The 16159-nt window shown below is 39.5% G+C and overlaps 1 protein-coding gene across 1 annotated transcript in view; it reads left to right on the top strand.

Moving 5' to 3' along the window:
• LOC109136686 (GTPase IMAP family member 8) overlaps positions 1-16159 on the top strand; it is a 31101-nt gene that overhangs the window by 8238 nt on the left and 6704 nt on the right. The window lies entirely within an intron of this gene.

Raw genomic sequence — 16159 nt, 5'->3', positions numbered from 1 at the left:
ATGTTTCAGTAACTTTGTACAAGAAAAAACATTACATCCGGAGCTCCGTCAGAGCTGTGGGGAACGATCTTTGTTCTGAACCATCAGGACAAGCAGGCAGATCCCAGAGCTGCTGGACATGGGGAGGAAAAAAAAACGTCAAACTAAGGAATGAACCATCCTGCTACACAACAGAAACATTTGCACATGCCAAGATGGATAACGTTATACACAAGAGAAAACATATCAACAGCAACAAGCTTGAACTGGAGAGTCTGAAGAAGAGAAGAATCTCTTGTAGTACTTGAATTAATGTTTTTACTAAACACTATCTTAGGACATCACAGTCTTGGACCTCAACTGTAGCACTGTAGAGTTCTATAGGGCTTTCTTGGGACATTTGGCCCATGAACAACTTAGATTGTTTTTAATGAGAGCCTTGGTGTCTGGATCTATGCCCTATGTGTCGAGAGCCATCATCCCCTCTTGCGCACGGGGAAATCAAAAAAAAAAAAAGAAGGACACTTGAAATAAAGAAGATGAGGGGGGCCAGGGCCTGGTCCACCTGGCTTGCACGGACAGCACACCTTCAGGCTCCATTTCTTCATGAAGTATCTGACGGATCTGAAGATCTGGTGTGGAGGGACATGCCAGCTGCATACTCAGGCGTGTCTAACAAACTGGGGCTGATGCTGCTTGTTTTTAACTGATTGTATAATTTCTAAAAGTTAGGTGGTGTTTCCTCCTTTTTATCAGGGTGCTTTTAAAATCTGGGCGCTGTTTAAAAGTAAAATAAGTGAGACGTGTGGACTCTCTGCACTGGCTGTTAAAGTGAGCCTTTAATTTGTCGGTGAAGGTGGACGTGAGATTACCACCGCTTCGGTACCGGGCTGATGGGGGGCGCTGTCGGCTTGAGCGCTGTGCTGGGAGTCGCTCCATCCGTCTGATAGAGAAGAGCCTGGGAGCTCTGGAGGAAAAGATGACAGCGAAAGAAACAGGCCTTCTCCTCCGACATGGCCAGAGAGACTCTTACCCAGAGATCCACCTGATCCTGTGTCATGGAAGTTCAAGCGGCCCCTTCTGAAATCCTATGATTGAAGAAAAAAACTAAGCCTGCACAAGGCCGCATAAAAAGACACAAGCTGTGTAAAAAACTATCCACAGAAGACGGGCCTGGCAATAGAGAGGACTGTGTGTGACGCGATGGCTGGGCGGGCTGAGGCCACAGTGGAGACCTCTGACAAACCTCCTCTGAGAAAAGCGAGAACTGGAGTCCCATTGGAGAATTTTGACATGGTGCCATTGCAACAACGCCCTTTTTACACTTTGATATTTTGATTTGATTTTAATTCATTTAGCTTTGCTCTCTTCTCTCCTCTCATTTATTGTCTAATGAGCTTAGTAAACGCTTTTATAATCTTATTTGGGAATATGGCGTTCAGAACCAACACATCCCACTGTACACAGAAAGTGAACCCACAAACTGGCTGTTGGCGTGGCCTCCAGATGTTGATCCAGATGCATGTATAATGGTGTGTTCAGGCAGAGTAGTAGATAATAATTGTATCCGTTATTAAGGGTGTGAAAATGTTCATGTGGTTGTGAACACCAACAATCACGGGTTAATGAGCAGAGGTTTATTAAAGATTAACATGGAATGAACGAAATCAATCAACATCCACATTTTATGTCTCCTACAGGTTCATGTTTGAGGAGCTTCATCTTTCCGTAAGTCAAAGTGAAACTGAGTGAGAAATGTTGTCGTCTATATTCAACATCTAGAATTTCAGGTGTTTTGTAGGTGGTGGGTACAAAACTCAACATTTGCTTAGATTTTTATTGTGAGCTCCCTGCTGAATTTGAAAAGTTTCACGTAATAAAGGATGACAGACTCTGTGTAAGTCCACTTAAAGAAGCTGTGACTTCCTGACGGGTTTGTTAAAACAATTTTTATTCTGTTAACATGGCTGAAAGCTGCACTGACTGTGTTCACTGTTCCCTATTTCGTTTTCAGGGATGCTGAGTGAGTAAAGTGAATGAATATGAAGAGACAACGAATGACAGAAAGAACAAAAAGAAACAAAGAGACAAAAAGCAAAAGAAAGTCAACGACAGAAGAAAGAACAAGACCTTTAACCTTTGGGAAAAACAGACGAACAACCAGTTCTTTAGATTAGAGAGAAAAAACTGTCTGTCTGTCTGTCTGTCTGTCTGTCTGTCTCTCATGTATCATGTTGTTGGTTCAGGCAGAGTAGATAATAATTGTATCAGTTTATTAAGCTGTGGAAAAAATGTTCATGCCTGGTTTGTGAACACCAACAATCTCTGCATGAGCAGGTTTATTACAGAATTTCATGTGAATTAAAGAATCAATTCAACATCCACATTTTATGTCTCCTTTACAGGGTCAAGGGAGCAGGACTCGGAGGCGGCCACCTCAGCGTAAGTTGAAGTGAAACAGCTGGTGAGAAAATGTTGTGTCTATATTAACATTCTTTAGAATTTCAGTCGTTGTACGGTGGTGGTTACAAACTCCACATTGATTAAGATTTTTTATTTGTTAGCTCACTTGCTGAATTTGAAAGTTTCAAGTTCATAAGGATGACAGGAATCTGTGACGTTCCACCTTTAAAATGGTTGGGAGGTTTGAGTGACTTAGACGGAAGTTTTTTTTTTTTGGTGTTTTTTTTGCACTGTGTTTTTCATGAGAAGGTCAGGTGACTTTATTTCATTGATTTGTGTCTTCACTGCGTCCAATTTGGTTATCATGGATTGTTTCAACTGCGGTTATCAGACTTTGGATCAGGGTCAAGCTGAGTCTCAGTTTAACCGTGGGCAGGTTCTCCTGGCTGTAGGAGAACAGGTCGTCTCGATAACAACATACGGTTCTCGGATGAAGTAAGGCGCGTTCGGTTGCTTTTCTCAGAGAGGAGCGTTTGGTTGCATGTGTTGGTGCAGACGAGGCCTGTGTTACCTGCCGGTACCTTGCTCACCATTGTTGGTGCCTTCAACTTGAATCACTGTTCAGGGGTACCCGCCATTCATCCTGAAATGTTTGCCAGCAGGTTTTCTGCAGCGTTCCTCGGGCAGTTATGAGTGATGGAGTGTGGTGATGGCCCCCTTGAGCCTCTACCAAACCACCTCAGACAAAGCCTTCAAGGTCTTGCCCTTTGTAGACGATAGACAAAACAATGGATTCACTTCTTTCTGGAGAGGATACCATTGACTAGCTTGGGCGTGTGTTTTACCTGTGTTCAGAGGGGGGGGGGAGGACAGGGAGTAGTTTTAGAATAATCAAACATCCACATTTTGTGTCCTCCTTATAACGCGCATTTGGATCAGCCCTGACACGCAGCCGCTTTTGGATGTCTGCCAACTTCCCGTAAGTTGAAGTGAACTGAGTGAGAAATGGTCGTCTATATTAACATCTAGACCTTCAGTGTTTTTAGGTGGTGGGTACAAACTCACATTTGATTAGATTTTTCTTTGTGAGACTCCACTGCTGATTTGAAAGTTTCAAGTTATACTTGGATGACCAGAATCTGTGACGTCCACCTTAAAGAAGCTGTGACTTCCTGGGACTTGTGTTAAAAACTTTTTGATTCGTTTCCAACATGAATGAAGTCTCACGGACTGTGTTGGTGCGTTAAAGTGATATGAATATGAAGAGAAAAGAATGAAGAAAGAACAAAAAGAAACAAAGAGACAAAAACCATAGCAAGAAAAGTCCACGGACAGCGAAGAAAGACACAAGAACCTTGAACATTTGGAGAAAAAGAAAACCCAGATGACAACAGTTCTTTAGATTAGATTTTTAGAGAGAACCAACCTAACAAGCAGCTCCACAAACATTTCCGCATGAGTGTGTGGTCGGAAAACTTTAACACTCCACATAACACCTCCAAAACATTTCACACTGATAAAAATTCCAATAGCCACTGTCTGTGGGCGGCGCATTACAGACCTTCACCATAGGTTGAAATAGAATCACACATTTCTCATCTTTCTAATTATTTAAACTTGATGGCTTAGATATTTCCTTCCTTCATAATTCTTTTATAAATAAACAGTACCACAATTAACTGAAACCCAAAGTTTTATATTATTTTCTACTATACCTCCAGGCTTTCCATATGGCCCCTAACTAGAACCCCCCCGTTCTTTAGGATTTAGAGAGAAAACTTTTGTCTGTCTGTCTGTCTGTGTGTCTGTCTGTCTGTGGTCTGTCTGTCTCTCATGTATTATGGTGTTGGTTCGGCCAGAGTAGATATAATAATTGTATCAGTTATTCAGGCTGTGAAAAATGTCCATGCTGGTTGTGACCACCACACCATCACTGTAATTGAGCAGGTTTATTACAGATTACATGTGAATGAAAGTCAAATCAACATCCACTTTTTATTATGTCTCCATACAGGGTCAAGGAGGAGTCTATGACTCCACCCACCTTCTCGTTAAGTTTGAAGTGAACTTAGTGGAAATTTTGTCGTCTATATTAACATCTAGAAATTTCAGTGTTTGTAGGTGGTGGGTACAAACTCACATTTGATTAGAATTTTTATTTTGTGAGCTCACTGCTGAATTTGAAAGTTTCAAGTTAATACTGGATGACAGAATCCTGTGAAGGTCCACCTTAAATGTTGGGAGGTTCTGAGTGACTTTTGAGACGTTGCCGTTTTTTTTTTTGGTGTTTTCGTGTCACTGTGTTTTCCATGAGAAGTCAGGTGAATTTTATTTCATGTTTTCATTTGTGTCCTTCCCGAGTCAAATTTGGTTTCATCATTGATTGTTTTCACCGGAGTTTTATCAAGACTTGGGATCCAGGGTCCTGGCTGAGCCTCGGTTTACACCGCTGTGGAGCAGGTCTCTGGCTCTCGGAGAAAAGTCGGTCTGCTAACATCACATACGGTTCTCGGATGAGTAAAGGCCGTCGTGGCTTTTCTCAGGCGGAGCGTTCTGTGCATTGTGTTGTGCAAGAGGCCCTCGGTGTTACCTGGCGGTACCTTGTTCACCATTGTTGGTGCCTTTCAACTTGAATCACTGTGTAAGGGGTACCCGCATCATCCTGAATGTTTGCCAGCAGGTTTCTCTGCAGTGTTACTTAGGGCCTTATGAAAGTGATTTGGGTGTGGTGATGGCCATTGCGCCTCTTCCCAAACCACTCAGACCCAAAGCCTTCCAGGGCTGTTGCCCCTTTGTAGAAGCTAGAAAAAAAAAATGATTCACTTCTTCTGGAAGGGCTACCATTGGGACTTAGATGGCTTTGCTTTTTTAACTGTGTCCGATGGAGGACCGGTGCGTGTTTAGAATAATCAACTCCACATTTGTGTATCATTATAGCGCAATTTGGATCAGCCATGACCACGCAGCAGCAGTTTGGATGGTCTGCACCTTCCAGTAAGTTGTAAGTGCAACTGAGTGAGAACTGTGTCTCTATATTCAAACATCTAGCATTTTCAGTGTTTCTGTAGGTGGTGGGTACAAACTCACATTTGATTAAGATTTTTATTTGTGAGCTCACCTGCTGGAATTTGAAAGTTTCAAGTTAATACTGGATGACCGAAATCTGTGAAGTCCACCTTAAAGAAGCTGTGACTTCCTGACTTTGTTGTATTAAAACAATTTGAGTCTGTTCAACATGATGACGTCTACCACTGAGTGTTGTTTCACTGATCACTGTTTTGTTTTCAGGGGATGATGAAGGTGAGTAGTGATGAATATGAAGCGGACAGGAGACAAAGAATGAAGACAAGAACAAAAAGGAAACAACAGAGACAAAACCAGCAAAAGAAAGTCAACGACAGAAGAAAGAAACAAGAACTAGAACATTGGCGAAAAACCAGATGACAACCAGTTTCTTTAGATTTAGACGAGCAACTGTCAGTCTGTCTCTCATGTTATAATGTGTTGGTTCAGGCAGGTAGGGTAGATAATAAGTGTATCAGTTTATTTAAGGCTGTGAAAAATTTCATGACTGGTTGGTGAACACCAACAATCCACTGAAGAGCAGGTTTTATTACAGATTTAACATTGTGAATGAAAGAATCACTTCAACCTCCACCTTTTATGTCCCATACAGGGTCAAGGCGCAGGACTAGGAGGAAGCTCTCTTCCTGTAGTAAAAGTGAACTGAGTGAGAAAATGTTGTCGTCTATATTAACATCTAGTAATTTCAGTGTTTTGTAGGTGTGGGTACAAACTCACCTTGGATTAGATTTTTATTGTGAGCTCACCTGCTGGGGGAATGAAAGTTTCAAGTTAATAATGGATGACAGAATCTGGAAGTCCACCTTAAGACGCTGTTGACTTCCTGACTGGTTGTTAAAACAATTTGATTCTGTGGATGAAGTCTACACTGATGTGTTCACGATTCACTGTTTTCTGTTTTTCAGGTGATGATGAGGATTGAAGGTTGCGTAAAGTGAATGAATATGAAGCGACCAAGAAATGAAGAAAGAACAAAAAGAAACAAAGAGGACAAAAACCAGCAAAAGAAAGTCAACACCGGAATGAAAGAAAATAACTTGAACATTGGAGAAAAACAGACGACAACAGTTCTTAGCTTTAGAGAGAAACTGTTGTCTTCTGTTCTGTCTGTCTGGTTGTCTGTCTTCATGTATACTTGGTTGGTTCCAGGCAGCGTAGATAATAATTGTATCCGTTTATAAGGCTGTGAAACTGTTCATGCTGGTGTGAACACCAACACTCAATTTCATGAGGCCGGTTTATTACAGATTACTGGAATGTAAAGGAATCAATCAACATCCACATTTTCTGTTCCCACCGGGTTATTGAGACATGTTAAGAGATCATTTCTTTTCGCGAAGTTGAAGTGAAGTGCGTGTGAGAAAATGTTGTCGTCTATATTACCATTAGAATTTCAGTGTTTTGTAGGTGGTGGGTACAACAACTCCATTTGCTTAGATTTTTTTTTTATATGTAAGCTTGTCGTATATTCAGTTGTGATGCAGTTTGAACTGTTTGAAGAGCAATTCCGCCGACATGTCTTTAGTTGTATAACACGTTTAGTACAATACGTTCAGGCATCGTAGCAAGTAAAAACGTACTTGGAGAGCTCCTGGCCGACTGCTGAGAATCTCCCGACCTATCGGGACGCCTCTTTATTATTACCATGTGTTATGCCCCCAAAACATAAAATTAAAATAACCTCTCGCAAACCATACAAGACGTTCACTAAGTCAAGGAAACAGATAGACCAAAGAAATCCCTTCCCAGAAATACCTCCTGAAGGCTTAACCTTTGACCTGCCCCTCATCCACCCAATTTAAAGAAGTCATTATCTCATTAAACATCTGGCAGCGGGTGCCAGCCTGTGGCCCTCTTTGGCACCCCCATCCTACTAACCTCTGACCTGGCCTTTGTCAAGATAACCACCCATGACTAAGCAAGTATATTCAAATCAACCACGTCTTATAACAGCCTAGCATTAGTTATGTGACTATGCATTATGTAGATACCTCAGCTCACTGCTGAATTTAAAAGTTTAAGTTAATAATGGATGCCCGAATCTGGAGGTCCCACCTTAAAACTGTTGGAAGTTCTGAGTGACCTTTGAGACGTGTCGACAGTGTTGTGTGTGTGTGTGTGTGTTTTCTGTGTCACTGTGTTTTCCATGCGAAGGCGGTGACTTATTTTATTATTTGTGTCCTCACTGAGTCAAATTTGGTTCATCATTGATTTGTTTCACTGCGTACAGACATTGGTTCAGGGTCATGGCTGATCCTCGGACACGTTGTTACGAACCAGGCAAAGGGGGTATGAGGAAGAACCTTAAAACCAAGCAGTTTAGGTAATAAACAAAGGTATTTCACAAATGAAAGTTTCAAAATTGTTTTAACAAAAGGAGGTTGAGGCAAAAAGGGAACAAAGGGCGGAGCGCGACTGTACTGTTTTAAAAGTAAACAAACAAATATACCAAAAAGAGAACTCTAACCCAGAGCCTAACTATTTAGATCAATTTAAACAAAAATGAGAAACAAAAATCTCAACGATCTAAATCTACTATCTAATAACAAAAACACACATCAAAAAACAGAGCACCCCTTAACTACTGAAATCTAACAGAAATTTTCTCATGAGTAATCGTACAATCTCGCTAAACTAATCCCTGCCCAGTCCCTAGAAATGATTCTCCACCAAACCTCCACAAATTTTCGACAACAAACAACCCAATTTGCAATCTACCACATAGGCGAGCTCACTCCACACAAACCAGCCACGATGCCCCGGGCGGCTTGCAGTTAAAGCCCGGACCAGGGCAATTGTGCCCAGCGGATTGGTCGGCCGCGAGAGGATGCAGGGGATATCGCACCAATCCCAAATCCTTCAGCTTCCCAGGCTCCGGCGTCATCGGGGCCACACAGTATGAAGTGATTGGAGTTTGGTGATTTTTTCCTTTTCACTGAATAACTGTGGTGCTTCATGTTTTATATAACAAATATAAAAATGATAGAACTCGAGCAAAACTAAAAGCAGAGACATATTTATTACAAGTTCTCACATTTTTAAACCCAACTGGACGTCATCTGTCCTTCTGAAGTTCATCAACAAGTCCTCACATCTACACTACAAATCAAGGTTTGAGTCTTTAGAAGGACAAAAACAAATCATAGGACTGACTTCTGACAGACAGCTACAACTACTTGGTCTGATGTTTGCACTGACCTGACTTAAGTCTAGCCCTGTCCCCTGTTGATGCTTTAATGTCCACTGTCATAATTTGACTTAACTGTGTTGATTTGTTTGTTTGTTTTAGAATCTAATATTGTTTTTAATATTATTCTATGTGTGTCTTACTGAAGCAAAGTGTTCAAGTGTTCTATAAATAAAATGTATTATAAATAAACGTGAAATTTAAATGTATTCGTCATAGTTTGCAATGTCTGTGTATGTGTTAGGACAACTGAAAGTCGTCATCTCAGGTGAGTTCAGGTACACATATCTCTGTGAAGGTCGTAATGAACAAAGAGGGTGTTTCTTGGCCACATATGATTATAGTTCAGATCAACGTCATAGTTATACTATCCAATAAGATTTCTTGTTTCCTCCTGACACACCTTCTGTCTCTCAGCTCTCAGTTATCAAAGTTCTCTCTATGAAGTTGGTACATTCTTTATTGGAGGGAAAATAACGCAGCAACAATTTCTGGTGAGCAGACTCAAGAAAAATATGAATATATTTAATTTCACAGGACTATTGTACTGACGTTCTTTACAGTGTACACTATATTTCTGCTCAGGTATTTCTCATAATAAAAGATATATTCTTGTATTTCCTGTTCACTACAAACCGATTTAAACAAATTTCTTTTGTGTGTTGACTCTCCAGACTGGTGATCAAATGGACCAGATCAGATGTAACTGCCACGATAACTTCAGTGACTGAAAGGAATCTACTTTATTCTCACTTTAACAAATAAGAAACACGATGGAGGTCAGACGGGTCGGAACAAGAGCACCAACTTCAGGTATGTGCACCATGTTGAATTTGAGAAGGAAATAAATGACACCCCTCGAACACACTACAAGACATCTTATGATATTTTAGGTTATTTCTGTCAGAATTGAGAGGATCATTCAATTCACCCATTTATATACAATGAACATACAAAAAATGTGTTTAGATTTTTACTGCACTTATTTCAGTTTATAGATAGAAGTATAGAAGTATAGATAAGAAACTCATTGTACCATTTGTGTCCAAAGGTCAATGATCAAGATTACAGTGATAAGGACAGTAGTTAATGTAACTAGTTCAGCGACAGCATCCGCCACAGGGCCACCTCAGTAAGTATGTTTTCCAAATCACGTGGCATTGGATTAATATATAATATACTAATTAATAAAGTGCATTGGTGCTAGTAGCAAATCTCTACTGGCTACCGTTAGCTAGTTTAGTTAAGTTAGCCTTGACAAGAATCCAGTGCTACATGATTTGGAAAACACACTTACCGAGGTGGCCTGTGGCGGTTGCTGTGGAAAGATTTTGTATTGGCGCCAGAATGTTGACATGTTTGCAGAGCGACCATGTCCAACAGTAGAGTGTACCTGGTGGAGGATCTTGCTGGCCCTTATGCAAGCGAACATGACAGATCAGTCAAAGTGAGGTCCCTTGTGGCTGGCTATAGTGGCTACAGGTCATAAAGTCCCGCACCCTTCATAAAAGTGACACTAAAAACTCAAAGTACTCTTCAAATAAAGTTTCTCCAAATATGTTTGTTATTTTAGGTAGTTATTATCACGATAATCCATGTCCAAGAGTCCATTTCCCCGGATAAGATGGGTTTCATTCGTTATTTCCCACTATAAACACACTCTGACCTCCTCAAGCTTTTATTTTGGTACTTCCGGTTACTGGCATTTGAATTAGTATATTAGTTAAATATTTAGTTTCACCTGAAACATTTAGATTTTGATTTAACATTTAGATTTAACATTTAGATTTAACATTTAAATTTAGATTTAACATTTAAATTTAGATTTAACATTTAAATTTAGATCTAACATTTAGATCTAACATTTAGATTTAGATTTAACATTTTGGTGTAACATTTAACATTTGGATTTAAATATTTCAAATATCTCTAAGTTGACAAATATTGTTGTAAATGTGCAAAAAAGTGACACATCAGTTTTTTAAACATTGTTAGAAGCTAAATGTAACAAAATGATGCTGTTATTTTCAGTGTGAGCCACTTTACAAACAGAACCCTATAGCCCCCTGGATGGACGGTGCCCTTAGCATTTGCCTGTACTGCCTATGCCACAGGTCGGCACTGAGTTTCTGCCAAAAGGCTTATAGTCCAGTAATATGAACTCAAAGGTTATTAAAAAATGGTCAGACAGAAGAGGATTCTGTGGAAAGACTATTAGATGATCAATTTCAATGCCATATGAGAGAACAAGATCAAGAGTGTGGTTCAGACAGTCAGTTTATTTACACTTTGACAAAAGCCAATTGAATCTAACAAAGAGATAAACACAGTACAAAGACTATCACTGTGGCTGTCCACATGAATATGTGACTCTTATTGTAACTTCTCTATTACATGTGGATATGTTGTTAGCATACTTACATACAGTATCTATCTCTGTCCTGTTTGTATAAATGTATTGTTAGCCTTATTGGACTTGTGAAGGGCTTCATAGCCACGTCTTACTATACCCTTATTGCCCTGTATATTGTATAGCAGCTGCTTGGTTGGTGACATTTCCAAAATAAATTTACACTAATTGGATTTTGGATAAAGCTTCTGACTTGTAAGAACCTAAAGAAATGTGTTTGTGGCAGCCTATATATCAATCTTAATTGATCAAATGACATCATTCTGTCTCCTTCAAATAAGTCAAATAAAGTTGTGATACCAATTAACAACTAAATTACCATCTGCAACCTCTGGTTTATTCTGATTCAGGATAATTGGGAAAGTAGCTAGTTGTTGGTTTACCTGAGTTAAATGGTTCGTTGTCCAGCCAGAGTCTGGGTTATTCTGTACTCATGCTTTTCTGCATCCAATGACACTGTCATACCTTTAAGATTTTTTGCTGACATAATTGAATAATGTTGAGTAACCTTCTTACAAAATAAACCCTGTCTGGTTATTATTATTGATTGATGGAGGATTTTCTGGAGCCTTACTCTTCCACAATTTTACTATTATAACCAGACTGATTACAGAATGTGAAGGTGTGGATGACTGAATGAATATTTATTTTGTGTCCTCACACAGATGATGTGCAGCCCCTGAAGCGCAGCAGCAGTTACCAACTTCTGCCACCTACAAGTGAGTCCAACTGAGACAGAGCTGATCTGGTTCATCATAAGATCTGAATTTACAGTGATTCATAAAGAATGATGATTAAACCGAATCATGTTTGTTTAAAGTTCAACACCAAAATAAAATAAATAACTTATGTCACATTTAATGTTCTCCTGATTAAAGAAGTTGTGATTTCTCACAAGGTCTAAATCCAGTTTAGAGCAAATCTCCACCTGATTTAACTTTTCTAATCCAGTGTTTTCTCTTTTCAGTGTCTGAGCTGAGGGTTGTTCTTCTGGGGAACAGCTGGTCTCAGAGGAGTTCAGTGGGGAACTTCATAATGGGACAGACTGTGTTCAACACTGAGGAAGAACCAGACTGCTGTCTGAGAGAAAAAGGACAGGTGAAGGGGAAAGAAATGATTCTCATCAACACCCCAGATCTGCTGCATCCAGACATCTCTGAAGACAAACTGACAGAACATGTGAAAACCTGTGAGAGACTCTCTGATCCTGGACCTCATGTGTTCCTGCTGGTTCTACAGTCTGAAGACTTCACTGAGGAACACAAACTGAAGCTCTGCAGAGTCCTTCAACTCTTCAGTGATCAATCATTTGATCATTCACTGATTCTGATATCAACACCCAGAGAGGAGAGTCCAGGATTCATAGAAAAATACATAGAACACCGTCCATTAAAAGACATGATCAGAAAATGTAGAGACAGACATTTGAATCAGAGGAACATTGAACATTCAGAGCTGTTAACACGTTTGGGTCAAATTGTAAAGGAGAACAATGGAGAGCACGTCAGCTGTGATGTGCGTGAGGACGCAACATCGACTTTACCAGGAGATCATCAGAGACCAAAACAACAGGAAACACAGACTTCTATCATGGGTGCTGTTAAATCTGCTGGTAAGTGTAGAAACAATTCTGACTTTGTTCACATGAATCTTCTTTCAGTAAATTAGAACATGAAGTGGCAAATTAATGATGTCATCTTTTTACAGGAATCACTGGACGACGCTCAGAGAAAAACCCTTTGACTGACAGTAAGTACATTTATCACAAGATTTATGGTGGGCTCTTTCCTGCACATCACATGTACATATATACAGTTTATTGCCGGGGATACGTTCTAAAAATAACCCGCAATAGACGAAATCCGCGAAGTAATCAGCTTTATTTTTTACAATTATTCTACATGTTTTAAGGCCGTAAAACCCCTAACCACACACTTTTATACACTTTTCTCAGACAGGCATTAACATTTTCTCACATTTCTCTCTTATTTAAACACTCCCAAAGTTCAAACTTTCACAGATTTAACAAAAATAAGTACAATACTGTATTAGTAAATGAAACCGTATTTCACAGTTCTTGTGACGGTGCCTCTTTGTGCTGGTGCCGCTCCGCTATAACAGCTTTTTCCTCCTTGGTGCAGGTCTTTTTTTCCAAGTGCAGAACATACAACGCATTTTGTACAGTACTCCCTTAGCCAATCAGGACGCAGAACACAATGCGCGTTCATACTGTACAGTACACTGTAAAAAAAAAAAAAACATGCAAAATTACACTGAAAAAATCTGCGAAACTGCGAGACCGTGAAAGGTGAACCACGTTATAGTGAGGGACAACTATATATATACACCTTGAATATATTATATTATATACAGCTTGATGTCATCCATGTAGAGCAGGTGGCTGATTATTGCCCGACTACGGAATTGGTACCCGTACCTGCTCTTCGTAATGATCTGACTGAGGGGGTTCAGGCCTATGCAGAACAGCAGTGGTGATAGCGCATCGCCTTGGTATATGCCGCACTTGATGTTGACTTGGGCAATGGGCTTTGAATTGGCCTCTAGGGTTGTCTTCCACATTTCCATTGAGTTCTGGATGAAGGTCCTTAGGTTCCTGTTGATCTTATACAGTTCCAGACATTCCAGTATCCATGTGTGCGGCATTGAGTCGTACATTTACATTTATTTATTAGGGACCATGTACAATTAAAACATAAATGTTGCCATTTTATGCATTGTACCGGAGTTAGCCTTAGGCTAATTTACATCACCATAAATCAGTGGTTACAATTTTGACTGTTTTTTAGTGAAAATTTCAGCTGTGACTTAAAGCTCCTGATGGAGAGACAGCTCTTTAAATTAACTGGTAATGCATTCCACTGTGTTGCGTCTTTAAAAGAAAAAGAAGACTGCCCAAAAGTCGTGCGGTAAGGAGGTATTCTACAGTCATAAACAGATGCTATTCTTGAGGATCGAATGGAACTAGCAGGACGATGACATACAAACTCCAAAAGACATGCTGGGGCCAGACCATGTAGAATCCTATACACCAGACACAAGCTTGAAAACCCTCTAAAGTTTTCAAAGCTTAATAAATGGTGTTTCTCTAGAATATTATCGTGGTGGTAATGAAGTGTTTTTTTATCAAGAATTTTTATAGCTTGTTTATATAGTGATTTTAGCGGTCTAATGGTAGATTCATTGGCCTGCCCCCAACAGGTGATGCAATATGAAATATGTGAGAAAATAAGACCATGCATAAATGTTTTGGCTACATCCATAGGAAGCGACGATCTTGTATGTCTAAAATTTGCCAGGTTATATTTAATTGTTTTTGTCATTTTTTTAATGTGCTTTTTGAAGTTGAGGTTAGAATCCAGTGTAACACCAAGATATTTTAATTCGGTAACTATGTCAATGGAGCCACACCTTGCAAAGCATTTGTTAATTTCTCTGCTGCTATCGGAGCATTTTTACCATAAACGTACAGGACAGTATCATCTGCGTACAATTGTACATCAACTCCTTTACAATGTTGTGGCACGTTATTGATGCATAAGCTAAAAAGAAGAGGACCCAACACAGATCCTTGAGGCACGCCCATTGTGTTTTTAACATAATTTGAGTATGCGTCTTTGACTCTGACACATTGTACCCTATTTGAAAGATATGTGGAGAGCCATGTCAGTGTTTGTGTGGAAAAATTAAAATAAGAGAGCTTGGAGATGAGGACATTGTGATTAACAGTATCAAAGGCTTTACATAAGTCTAAGAATACAGCACCAACAATTCCACCTTTGTCAAGTTGTCCTCTGATTTTTTCAGTAAAGTGTAAAACAGCTGTTTCAGTAGAATAGTTCTTTCTGAAACCAAATTGCATATTGTTAAGACCAGGGTTGCAGGTATTCAGGTGTGTTGTTAACTGCTGTATAACTACCTTCTCTGCAACCTTTGAAATTACTGGTAATATACTTATTGGCCTATAGTTATTTGGTTCAAGACGATCTCCAGACTTGAAAATGGGTGTGATAACGGCATGCTTCCAGTTATCAGAAAAACAGCTTTGTGTTATTGAGAGATTGATTAAGTGTGTGATTGGGAGTGTTAGAGTGTTCAGATGTTTCTTTATGAGCATACTATCCATCTGAAAAGCGTCTTTACTTTTAGAACTTTTTAAAGAACCAATAATCTTTTTAGTTTGTGCTTCATCTGTGACGTTTAAACTGAAGCCCGTGTCATTTTCAGTACATGGGCCAACTACCGGCGTAATGTCATCTTTCTCAAAAAGATTGCCTAACTCATAGACAGACTCAATAAAAAATGAGTTAAAAATGCTTGCAATGGAACCATTATCTTTGATTAACTTGCCCTGAGATTTTAGGTGTATGTCTTCTGTGTGATGTCCTTCTCGCCCTATGAGGCTATTGATATTTTTTCCAAATTTCTTTACTATTTCCTTTAGCTTCATTTAGTACTTGAATATAAAAACGGGACTTTGCTAATCTCATTTCATTAACCACTTTATTCCTCAAACCTTTGTAAATTTGTAATTTTGATAACTTTTACTCAGGAAGTCTATGTGAACACACCTACCAATAGGGGTGGGCGCGGCTTGTTCTACGTGAGATGTATGAAATATGGAGCTATTTTTGTCTCAAAAATAACCGTAAACGCACAGAGAGTGATCTACAAATGTTCCTTGATTTGCACACGTGTTTTGCTATCCACAAATACAAATTTCTAATTCGTAACTTGTATTTTGGTTTTTACAAATATACGTGTATTTGTAGAATATATTTCCTATTTGTAAAAACAAAAAAGCCATTTGTGAAACTGAAAATTCTGTTTGTGAAGCGTGATTCTGCATTTGTGGATCACCATTCACACACACGCTTCTCTATTCACACACACGCATCTCTTTCCTCAGTTAAGCTTTTTTGAGACATTCCTGCCGAGATCCGCAAAGATCCACAAACAAATATTCGGGATTCACAAATGGCCGCCCTCCTCACCACTAGGTGGCAGCGTTGTTCTATGTTGTTCTATGTGTACATTGAACGTTATATTTATTCAGCTTTCTGGCTGTAAAAACAACA

This window comes from Larimichthys crocea, chromosome III (assembly GCF_000972845.2).
Source record: "Larimichthys crocea isolate SSNF chromosome III, L_crocea_2.0, whole genome shotgun sequence".
NCBI lineage: Eukaryota > Metazoa > Chordata > Actinopteri > Sciaenidae > Larimichthys > Larimichthys crocea.
This window is presented reverse-complemented; position numbering and strand designations above follow the sequence as displayed.